The sequence below is a fragment of the Lagopus muta genome, chromosome Z, assembly GCF_023343835.1.
Source record: "Lagopus muta isolate bLagMut1 chromosome Z, bLagMut1 primary, whole genome shotgun sequence".
In the NCBI taxonomy this organism is placed as follows: Eukaryota; Metazoa; Chordata; class Aves; order Galliformes; family Phasianidae; genus Lagopus; species Lagopus muta.
In genome coordinates, this window is record NC_064472.1 from 35,082,598 (window position 1) to 35,095,361 (window position 12,764).

The 12,764-nt window shown below is 42.7% G+C and overlaps 1 protein-coding gene across 6 annotated transcripts in view; it reads right to left on the reverse strand.

Annotated features, from left to right (window-relative positions):
- Nucleotides 1-12,499, reverse strand: part of APBA1 (amyloid beta precursor protein binding family A member 1) — an 81,255-nt gene extending 68,756 nt beyond the window's left edge. For 4 of the 6 annotated variants that reach the window (XM_048931292.1, XM_048931291.1, XM_048931293.1 and 1 more), the window contains exon 1: nt 12,344-12,499. The gene's annotated coding sequence lies outside the window, so the exon portion shown is untranslated. Of the gene's footprint in view, nt 1-11,471; nt 12,043-12,213; nt 12,321-12,343 lie in introns of those variants that run through there. The other 2 variants (XM_048931290.1, XM_048931289.1) reach the window with 2 other exon arrangements.
- Nucleotides 12,500-12,764: the final 265 nt, after the last annotated feature.

A 12,764-nucleotide genomic window follows, 5' to 3' on the forward strand; every position in this document is an offset into this window, starting at 1 on the left:
AAAGAGTTACTTGAACAGATTTTGTTTGAGAGCAGTACCAAAAGGGCAATGTGGAAACTTGCTTTCAGAATAGCTTCCAAATAAAGTACACGTATGTCCTTTAGGGATGTTCACAAAGCCACAATGACATCTCCATTTAGTCCCCAAGTAAGCCTTCTGACAGTAACAAACTTGTGGATTAAATACTAAGCATAGACATAATGATGATTCTAAATATATGTAAACTCCACAAAATTGAATATAGCTTTGCACCACTCTCATGATTACAGCAAAATACAAAGATGCAAATCAACTGTCTTTCTTTCCTCATTAGAATTATTGCTTTTTCTAAATTCAACTGAAAATCTCTGTCTGGGTTGGCTAGTTAGCCTAGAAACAGATCAGACCCTCAGATGCTATTTCCTACTCACATATATGTTCCAAATTCCAGAGGATTTGTAATCCTGGGATATTCAGGAAGAAAATCCCACTTAAGGAAGCAACAGTTAAACTCAGAAAGAATGCTGTTGATAGTACCTTTCACTTTCTTTAATTTTCATCTCAGAGATTTGGATGTCACTGCTCAAAATAGCCTTAGCTGCTGTTCAGGACTTCTTAATGTTACCCTCTGCCAGTCTACTCATTGCTCTGAAAATGGCAGTGTAATGTGCTCCTCTAAGGGACGCTTCCAGGAGCAATTAGTGGAAATGTAAGCCTGCAACACGATCATAACTATCAAAATATACTAAGAGCTGCTTGATACAGAAAAGGTAATCTCCTACATGTAGAGAGGATTATCAATTCATTATTTCTGCCCTTACTCCCCAACAACAAAGCAGCACTTTAATCTTTTTGGTCATTCCACATAGAAACAAACATGTAGAAGGACGTTTAGAAATGTCTTCTATTACCAACTTCCAGACATTTGTAGCACTTGGCACACAATGCACACAGAAGTCTTTACAAAAGTTTCAGTGGATTTAGCCAAGTCACAGAAGACTATGAATTCTTTAAGAAAAAGCTCTGGGCATCAGGCAGTTGTCTTGTAATTACATGTCTTCTATTCATTAAAAAGACAACGTTAACATTACTTTAAATCTTGTAGGTTCCCAAAAGTCACAAACTCTAGACCTGAGCTGCCTGTCCATTCAACATAAAACTGCAAATGCACCTTCCCCCAGTGTCTCGACGATTTCTAATCTGGGTTGCAAACCAGCAACAATAACAGCATTTATCAGACTTAGAGAACAAAAACAAATGTTGACAGTTCCCTGGCTCATCTTCCAGTCAGAATTCAAATTCACGCAGGAAAAAATGACTATTTCTGTTTTGTGTTCTGCACACAGAGCTTAATGTGCTCAGACTTGGCGACTTCCAGGATGTTGCTGCTGAACTTCAAGCCATGGAGCTGCATTGTGTCTTCGAACGCCTCCAACTACTAACAAGAGGCAAAAGAAGCACAGCCACCATGAAGCACAGGAGACAGGCACACCACCGTCAGAGCATGTAATTTCTCTGTTTCAGCAAGCAGGCTTCCACATCAGACACCATCAAAAAACAGTCTTTGGAGTCACCTCAACAGAGCGAGCAATGCACACACAGTACATGGCAACTAAGACCATGCTATCTTCTCCACACCACTTCACTGTTCTTCCAGTCCCAAACGTCTGCGAAAGTTTCACAGAGCTTTAAAAAGCAGGATAAATCCTAAAGATCTCAAAATGTAACAGAGTCTGCTCCATCCTGTTGCATGAGATTGTACTTTCTCAGTTCTGACTCAAAGCTAAGGCTCTTCTTCGGTTAAAAAATAAATTTTAAAAGTTGAGGGAGGAAGGAATAGAACTTCAGATCTGTTAAGTCATTAAATGCTCATAAGAAAAAAAATAAGCAGTTCCATTCTTAGCGCATTCAGAAAATCAGTCAATTCAATGAGATAGTTCAAAATAATTTCCTCATTTCTGAGTAGTACTGAAGCCACAATACCAGCTCTAAACAGCTGCAATAATACCATTTGCAATTTGCAACTCTTATCATCCAGCAGTCAGGCCTGATGTCTGATTACTGTCTGGACAAGTACAGATTGTGGTGGCTTAATTGGTCACGCTGCTCACTCCGCTTGCTGAGGGTTTAAAGGTGATGGGTAAAATGTGTAAATGGAGGTGTACTACAAAGATCATCATGAAATTCAGCATGATTAATCAGACAGCCACATTGACAGAAATAATGATAATCACTCTTCAATTAATAATGAGCATTTGTCACAATGACAGATTTTAAGATAGAACTAAGGCAATGAGGATCTCCAGAACTACAACAGTATTGCATGAATGACCTACAAGGACGCAAGATGACCAAAATAGCTAAGTAGATCAAAATGTCTTGCAATCACTCTATCATTTCAGAACAGAAAAAAGTTATGTACAAGGGCTGCTCTTGAAAGTAATGCCTCCCATTTCATTATGTCAGCTCGTGACATCAATGGCAGATGCTGGTAATACGGCAGTCAAGTAGATCTTCTTTTTAGATTTTAATCCCGAACTTTTAATGGAAAGTTATGCTCCAAGACTGGAAACTTGCTACTAAGATTCTAACACTGCCCCCCCAGCATCTCTCCCTGCACTCAGTGCTGTCTCCCTTAGGTCAAAATTTAGCAGAAGTAGCTATTTTTCTCACAATGGCCATTTGGAACCACTGTACCTGGACTTCTGATGCATTTCATTTCAAAGAAAATAAAAAATTATTTTACTTGTATTAAAACTAAACGTGATTTTCAGAGGAAGACTAATAACTCAATTTCTGCTCAAAATTAGTATCATTATTTTCTTGATAGTTTATAAAGGTTTACAAAAAAAAACAAAAAAAAAGACAAAGCTTGTTTCTGCAATCCAGGAATACATCTCACCTGCCCTTAATGAATCAATAAAACAGCACAAATTCTTGTACAAATCAGTGCACAATCAGTGCAAAAATCTTGTACAAAACAGTGCACAGCCACAACAACAGAGGAATTTCCTTTGCCAACCAAACATACAAAGGTGCCAAGTACTTAACATGTAGTTTTTAACAAGAGAAACTCTGTCCACATTTCTCACAACGAGGTCTTCTATTTCTAGAAGTCAATGAGCACCTTTATTTGTGGTAGGAAAAAAACAAACATCATCTTATTCACACAACATGTAAGAATGAATAGCCGATGAATACCATCCCGATGAATACCACTCAGCATTATTAAAAAATCCAACTATGAAACTGCTTTGATTTCTTTGATAGTAAATTCTTTAAAATTCAGGCAAAGAGAACTGAAAGATTTATCCCCCATGCTGCAGTATCAGAGCAACACAGAACCACACGCTGCCAGGCCTTTAGCATGAGAAGACAGATTTATTTAGATACACTGGGCTTCTAACTGTGGACAGTGAAGCAGTTCCTGTCAAAATAGTGAAGCACCTGTCAATCTTTATACTCCAAGGTTTATCCATTAATCCCGGCCATAATTCTTCAACAACTGCCAGGAGATAAAGGTTGTTGTTTTTTTCTGAAACAAATGCTTCCAGATGAAATGCACATCCAGACACATGAACTCACACACTCCATGTCTCCTCCACAGGTTCAGGAGAACCTGTGAACCGTGAACCACTGCAGATACAATCCACCGTTATATCAGTTTTTTCTTGTGGAATTTGTCACATTCACTGGAAACTCATGAATGGAGCTTCATTTATTAAGCGGGAAATTTAGCTTCCTTTGGGTAAAAAGGAACAAGAGGTCATAATTACGACATAACTTACAAGCCAGACATTGATGGATGAGAATTATTTAAAAAAAAAAAAAAGATTAAATCCCCACCACATACAATCCAAACACGCTTAAAATACACAGTACCTACAACAAAGCATGAACAGGTACACCAGCCACAGTATGAAATGCATCTGTGAGACCACCTTATACACCCTGCCACAAGGATGACCCATGGGTAGGTGAATCTGAAAGATGACAATGCTATCATGCTTTATAAGACAGAATTCCATATTCACATGTAACACTTGAAGACAGGAAAATAAAATCGTAACAAGCACACAGGAAGCTTTCCTCTCAGGTATCTGAGACTGAAGGAACCAAGGTTAAAGATAATCCTGGAAAGCCAAACAAAAGCATTTCTACCAAGTCCCTAAACAAAACAGGAAACAATACTGCTGCCATCTCATAAAAAGCAAGGTGAAATCAGTATATCTTCTCTGCAGTCTTCCTTCTGGCATTCAAATGCTTCCTCACAAGCAACGGTGTCAAAAATCTCACTGGTTCTGTGTCAGTGCTTGGTGAACTACGAACATCAGTAAGAAAAGATCTGGGAACCATTAACAGGAGAATTCAGAAACCACCGTCTGTGCGGAAAGCACACCACACAGCAATACTTTTAGCTAATGAGCAACACATTAGAAGACTAAAATTCTCAGGTTTTAGTCTCCTCAACAAAAATGTGTTCCAGATATGCATCCTTGAACTTTAACAGGTAATCCATCCATTTTCTGTTAAGAAAAGACTTAAAATAGCAGACTTACTCCTTGCAAAATAAAAGAATGGTGGTGATTTTAAGGGAGATTTCCCCTTCTTGATGAAAAAAAAAAACAAAACAAAAAAACAAAAAAACAACTCTCCATCATTATTCTCTTTAATGGCTGTGGCCATGGGATCTTAGGCTGTCCTTAAAGGACTTTGGAAAAAAAAAAAAAAAGAAAAAAACAGACTTCAGAAACTACAAAAATTTGAATATATAAAATACAAGAACAGGTACTTTCTATACTGTTTGCCCAGTCCCCTTTATGTATTTAGTATTTGCAAACATTGCTGCAAATATGAGAAAACTCCACTGACTGACAGACTGCATCATCAAAATACATCAGATTGATGCTGCAATTACACACTATCATTTCCCCATTTCCCTCCTCCAAATACAGTGTAAATTTTAAAGAGCAACTACAGACGTCAGCATTGAAAATCATGTGTAATTACTTATCTTACCATAATCACTACTCCAGTTACTTAATCAATAATAATGGCAAAATTTGGTGTTGATTATGGAACCATTTACAAAACCATATCACAGCAGCATTTGCGAGGCTTTTTACCATGGTGAAGACAGAATTACATGCTGTTTCACACTGTTTTTTCTAAATAACCTCTCTGCCATTAAGCTGACACAAGCTCCTCTGAAAGGGAATGAACACATGGCTGACTACTTACGCTTCTCTGCATTTTCAGCACCCCAATTTCTCCTCTTGGGAAAAATAAAATTAACCATAGCTCTCCCTTCACCCTATTCTTTCCCTTATCCTCACACTGCATTACTTTCCACCCCACCTTTCAAGCTCTCCAGCTAGACAGACCACAAAACCTGACCCTGTTTGATCTGCATGATGAGGCCTGGATGCTCAGTTGGTGAAACCAGTAGAAAACCCTTGTGCAACTGGACTTCCTGCCAGCTTCCAATGAAACTGCAGTCATAAATCGCTGCTGTGCATGGAGACCATTCAATACAAGCACAGTCCCTTTATTCAAACCCATCAGTGTTTCAAACTACTTATAAACAGCCACAAACAACTTGACAGCATGTTACCTTTAAAAGATTTGGAAGACCTGAGTTGGACAACCTGTTTACAAACGTGTCTTCTCTTTGCCCTGAAATTCACACACAGACTTGGGCATTGCTGAATACTGACTTGAATCCTCTAAAACACTGAGTTTTACCTGGATTATTCAGTGTGTCCACTGTTCAGCATCCTACTACAGCTACAAAGCCAACCCAGAAAAGCAGTAACCGTGGCTTGTGTGATCCTACACCATAACAACAATTTCAGATATTGCAAAAAGCCTTAAAGCAGCAAGATTTCCATCATGGATCAGAGAAACACAAAGACCTCAATAGGTGGGGTGCGCAAAGAGACAGCAGAATTGCATCCAGCTGTAGGAGCTCAATCTTTCAGGGGAGTATCTGTTTGGTTTTTTTAATGCTCCAAGCCTTAGTAGCAGAGACACAGAACATTATAAATACAAAATAATAATAGGTTTTTTAGTGCACTTTCATCCTACTATCCATTCAACCTCCAACAGACTGAAAAAAATCTCTTTCTCATATCACAAAAATTCCTTATCATAACCCTTGAACTCCTTCCCTATGATTCCAGATGTAAGACACCTTCAAAAGAACAGTACGTGCTCTTTAGTGCTTCCATAATCTTTTAATATGTAGCTTTTACACACTGCCATTCAGTTCAAAGTGCTTCTATCCACCACAAAGGGACAGTTCTTCCTACTATGCTTAGACAGATCTCCTCTGATAAATATTCTGTTATTTACTCCTTCAAGGCTACCATAGGATCATAGAATCACCAACCTTTTCACTGGAAAAGACCTACAAGATCATCCAGCCCAACCGTCCACCTATCACCCATAGTTCTCATTAGAGAAGTCCCTCAACTATTAAGATTATTAAGAACTTAAGAACCAGGTTTCAGAAACATCTGCAGTCTCACCACCAATGCACCAGAAAACAGGACTGAAGTACCTCAGAGGCACCGCATACATAAGTGCAACTCTCCAATCTAAAATGAGTACTGATACAGGCAGACAGTATATTCCACAATTATTTTTAGGAAGATCTGCTCGCTCTTCTTCTTCAGCCAAAATTTTTGTTCAAGAAATATCTTGGCTGCAAACTACGGACCAAAATAATGAGATCAGTAGTTAACTAGAAATAATAGTTATTTTCAATGAAGTAGTTGTACTTGTATCCAGAACATTTTGATCAATTGCACACTGAGGTACTGTGTCTAACTGCTGATACACAGATGTGCGTCTACAGAAGACAGATGTGTCTTCTGTAGTTTCAATTACATCTACATTTACATTCAAAGCCAGTTTGGCCTAACTTGAAATACTATCATTCAACCTTTACAGTTTTCTTAAATAAAGAAATAAAAAAATCACCCAAATGTGTATTAAGCTAATTAACTGCTTGAGTGTTTCCTTCCAGTGAGGAAGGAAGAGTGAACTCACAAATCACTTTCACCTACAGATAAAATTGGACCTAGAGCCAGTATGGCCCAAAGAGGTTGCACACTGCAACAAGTGAGAACCACACACTGATGTGAGATTTCAAACAAAGCCTAAATCACCCAGACACTGTCAGACCAGACATAAGGTCATGGCAAAACGGCTGGCATCTAGAAAGCCTAGATGCTGAAGCTGATCAGAACCACCACCACCAGGCACAGAGCAGCCCTCTCCCAGCTCCAAAGGCAGGCAGGCAGCTCAGCCACCCCTCCCTCTCTGCTTGCAGCCCAAGCACCTTCCTGCAGGAAGAACCCATCAAGGACTTTAGGATTTGCTCATCGAAACATTCTTATGAAATGAAATTAAGCATGCCAAAATCTGAATGATGTCATGGCAATCTTGTAAGTGGATTACATTAATCATTTATCAGCAAGGCAAGATAATAATTGAGCGAGAGCAGAACCTGGGGTTTATCCCTATTTAACACCCAAAGACAAAGGGTACAACAGCTGAGGATATCAGAAACACAAATAACGTGCATGTAGAGGATTTTTAAAATGTCCACTGAGATATACTGAAATTACAAAGCCACAGATTTTTTCTACATAGGATCTTCTGTTTAACACAGATATTACAGGAGGTTTTCTTAATCAGCTAAAAGGTGACTGTACAACACACAATTAGGAGGAAAACATCTTAACAAATCTTTTGTTTAGAAAAAATAGGGATCAAATCAAACAGATAGGTAAGTAAAAAAAACATGTTACAACACAACTGAAAACAAAAATGTTTCCTGAATTTGGGGAGGTTATTTCCTCACTTAGTCTTACGAGTCCAATTTAGAAAAAGCAGGTGATTGTCTTCTGATCAGACAACACCATACAGCAAGTATACCTGCATGACAGCCTGCATGGAACAAATGCAGTAGGACAGATCTGAAAAACAGAGCCAAGGCGAGGTGGCCACTGTTTCCTACACAAGGCAAGCACTCTGCAGCAGCCCTGGGCTTAATGGCAGCAGCAGAGCCAGCAGTGCCCAGCAGGGCCTGCTCAGAGAAAGCCCAGACTCAGCAGCATAGCCTCCTGCTCACCGACTGCAAGCAGAACCTTCTGCACATTGTTGTTATTTCTGAATCCCCCAGAGAAGCAGCACCTCAATTCCAATTTCAGACATGAGCAAGCCAAGCCCTACACACACTGTATGTGCACCTTCTGTCTCAGTCACTCCGTTTGAGCAGAGTTCAGATCAGACGACATTCAGGGATCCTTTCCAGCTTATATTATTCCTATGACCATAAAAGAGCTGGCGTAAGAAAGCTGTTAAGGAAAAAAAAAAATCCACAGTTCCCCACATACATCCCACAGACAGTGCCAACTTCCATCCCCAGCAGCAGAGACAGCACCCACTCTCCCCGAATCCATCGCGTCAGGCAGTGTACTGAAAACAACTGGTTCTGTCTGCTTACTGGATCTGAAGTGCATTACGGAGAACACTACCTTTTATTTCAGCCCAGGGAAGACCCAGACATAGATCTCTGCCTGCTAATGCCTCCCCCATCAACTAATATGAATGTCAGTTCATTTTTTAAAAAAGCTTTTCTAATTAAGGTTTATCTAGGGAGTTGCACTCGGTGATCTCTTGAGGTCTCTTTCAACCCTGAGATTCTGTGATTCCATGTGGTTCTACTTAAGACCACAGAAGCAGCACAATTTCAAACCTGATGAAAGTCCCATCAGAATACACGTTACACATATGCACAGTGATAGTAATGCTGTCATCACAAATTGCAACACACAGATCAGAATGCATTAGAAAAAAAAAAAAAAAAGAATAAAGCCTTAGAAAAGCTTAGTAAGTTGAAAAGGTAAATTAGCCCAAGAAGGATTCAGCCAAAAAATCCAAGGATGTGCTGTTACATCCTTGGAATCTGCCATATTTACCAACAGATTTTTCATGATGTCTCTCACTCTTAAATCTCATTTTGACCTCATGTATGATAAGGTGGCTGTTGACTTACAGAGGGTAGTTTTTACTGAACTGTTCATTCAAAAAAAAAAAAAAAAAAAAAAAAAAGGTAATAATATTTAATTGCTGTCTTACGAGCAAGATTTGATAGACCAAACAGATAATCTATAATGGCAGGGGAGATGGGCATATATCTAAAAAAGACTTTAAAACATCTCATATATATTAAACATTCTGAATTGCATAGATTTCACAGATCATCTCCTTTTGCTGAGCTACAGAAAAACCAGAAATTCCTACCGTGGTCTACCTCAACTAGAATTTCCATTGTTTTAAATACCCATAATCCATTTCTTCCACTGGTTTCCTTTCTGATGTACAAAATCCCACTGCTTTTCAGCAAACAGCTCTTCTTGTAGCCTCATTAGATGAAGAAAAATTCTTAAGAATAACATCTAAGATTACACAAATCATCATCTAGGGAACACGTTTTAGGACATGATCCCGTCATTACAAGATGGACTTGGTGGACATAACACAGCTGCACCCCTCTTCTCAACAGCATGTCCTTACAGACTCCTTGGAACCAGTCTCATTCCCTCACTGCTCACATCAGGATGAATCCTTCCCCAAAAAAGGAGTCTGTTCTGCAGCCCTGGAATGCCTTGAAGGAAGTCTTCTGCCACCTTGTTCCAGTTCCCATATGCATAGCAAGTGCTGATCAGAATGAGGACAGGGATCACCAAAATGGCTGTCTATGTGAAAACAGCAAATAAAGATTATTCCCCAGATCCTTCAAGTAAAACAACAAACATATGACTTCTTTTTTTTTTTTTTTTTAAGAACGCAGTCTTATGCGGTGGAAACAGAAAAATACCATTGCACTGCTCTGAGCAGCTGGCTTATCAAATCAATCAACAGTATGAAAAAAAACAATCTGTTCTTCAAAAACCTTTAACCTCTACACAATACATATTACACACAATCTGTTGGAAATAATGAGCAGAGGATTGTTTGCTAGATCTCTGATTAAGCAGAAATCTTCATCTTCTGTAAAATGAGAAAACCACATTGAAAAATGCATTACCAGAACATCAATGCTCGACTTAAATCAACAGTAATAGGACCTCATTCGAAGTTAAGCCTCAATTAATCTAGCTGCATTGTTTATGGACAATGCTTACTACGCTGTCTGAAGTGCCTCTATTTTTTTAATTTTTTTAATTTTTAAGAGGGCGAGGTAGAGGGGAAATAAAAGGTCTAATTCTTCTAATTCATAATCTAGAATAAATCCAGAACAGCTACTGTCAATAGCTATCAATTCATGTGCTGAGCAAAGAAATGCAAAATTGGATCTTTAAAAGTTGCGGCAAATAGATACAAGCAGAAAGCCTGAGCACTTGCTTGGTTTTCCTACATGACTTCAAAGCTTATTTTATTTTTTAAAGGAATTGCTAGTTTGGATACTAACCCTGAAAGTACACAGATGCATTAACACCCCAAGGCCAACCTTCTCGGCCAATATTTCTGGACTTACTGCTCCACTTCCCTGCCTTATTTGCCACAAATACTAATGCACACTGAGATGACCTCAAACCAAATAACTAAAATACTGCACATGAACAATCACACTGACCTATTAAAAACACAAAACAAGAAGCTCAGCAAAAGACTCCATTTTTTCGTACCTTCATGTCTTTCATGTGGTTCTAGAGCTCATAAGCACTGCTTCTAAGAAGTGAAAACTAAGTGTGCCTTAAAGATGGGCACAGCTTTCATACTGCAGGCTTTCTGAATTCAAGAATGCAAACGCTGTACATGACTGTGGCTCATAATGGTATCAACGAAATCAGAAGTCAGTTCCTTGCCCAACCAAAATGCATTTATAACCAAAGGCACAATCTGTGCATATCTTTAATTCCACAGGCTTGTGAGAGGTCGGTCTTGTGTCTGTTAGAAAACAGCTCAACAGTCTGAAAAGCATTTATATTTTATGTAAAGACGTTTTAATGCAAGATGAATGCTTCAAGATGCAACTGACAGTGCTCAAGAAAAACTCGGACCAATAAATAGCATGACCAGTACTACACAGCCGACCTTGAGTTGCCATTACTTTATGAAAATCAGGTTAGCCTCAAATCTCACAGATCCCCCAACTTGGATCACACTGTTCCAAGGGAGGCAGACTGCTTTTGGCTCCGTTTCACATTTCAGACACTGAACACACACAGCACCCTTCCCAAAGTGCATCAGGATGATGCATTTTCTGCTCTTGTCTTTTCCACGGTCTCCCACTACAGCTTGCGTGATGCTCAATTACTGGGTATAAATATGCACTAATGCACCGCAGAACCTTCAGCCACCCATCACCTTCATGCACTGAGCTGCCAGGCAGCTCCTCCCCACCGCCCAACACGGCAAAATGTAGATGTGTCCCTCGCTTTTTGTTATCTGCACATCACTAAGATGTAACACACCTGGAGATCGAGCAGGTTCTTTGTCAGTGCCAGCGTCTAGGAAAACAGGGTGCCGCTGCCTGTTTCGGCCACGGGGCTGCAGAGGCAGGTGCAGCCGGAACGGATTCGACAGCAATGCAGTAGAACCTGAGGTGCTGTGACAGGGATATCTTCCAGGGCAACCTGCTGGAGAGCCGCAGGCCGCATCCGCGAAGCAGACGCAAAATCGCCGCGGCACCGGGCGAGCTCCCGTCAGATGGGCACAGCGCGATGGGTGCGCACCAGGGAGCAGAAACGCAGTATCCCGGCCTGCCCTACACCCACAGCAGCTCCGTGCACGCACAGCCGGCGGACATCCCTCCGGTTGCAGCGACGAGAGCAGTCGCGTCTGAAACCAACTGCAATCCTACAGCCCCTACAGCCGATCTCCCAGCCGAGGCCCGAGCTCCCGCATCTCTTATGAGGCAGGTTTATGTACGAGGGCGGCAGCGCAGCCCTGCCCGGACAGTCCCTGCTAACGCTGATCCTTCCAGAAAGAGCCGCAGCGCGCGGGGCCACCGCAACCCTGCCACGTTCGGGCCCGTGTCCCCGAGAGCCGCAGCCCCGGGCACCGCAGCCTGCCCGCCGCTCCCTGCCGTCGGGCACGGGGCGCGGGGGAGGAGGGGCGGTTCTGCAGCTCGGCCCGAGCGGGATGCGCGCGCCGGCCGCCGCAGCACAGCGCCGACCCAGCCACCGGCCCGCGCCCGCCCGCCCCCCGCCGCACCTCTCCCGGCCGCTCCTCGCTCGCGGAGCCCCTGCGAGGGAGGGGCAGTCCCTCCCGCAGCCGCGCCGCTGGGCACCGCCGAGCGGGGCCCAGAGTCCCGCACCCGGGCCTCGGCCCGGCCCCTACACACCTGGTGCGGATCCGCGCCGCCTCCTCACCACGCGGGGAGGCTCCGGCGGGGCTGGCAGCGCAGCGCGGGGCGGACAGCCCGGCAGGCAGCCTTTCCTCCCGCCACCATCTTCCTCCGGCCGCCGCCCCCGCCGCCAGCACCGCCCGGCACGGCCCCTCCCGCCGTTCCGCGCCGCCCTTCGCGTCAGCGCGTCCGCCGCCGCCCTCCTGGTCCCGCGGCGGTGCGGGGCGGTGCCGCCATCACGGGCCGCGCCGGTGGGAGGCGAGGAGATGGCGGCCGCCGAGCTGGACCGCTCTCCGCTCAGCGGGCTGCCCGAACGCCCCCGGAGAGTGGGCCGAGCGCGGCCCGGAGCCCGACCCTGCCGCGGGGGGAGCAGTGGCTGCCCGACAGCCGGGGCGCCGCAGGATCGCGTACCTGTAGC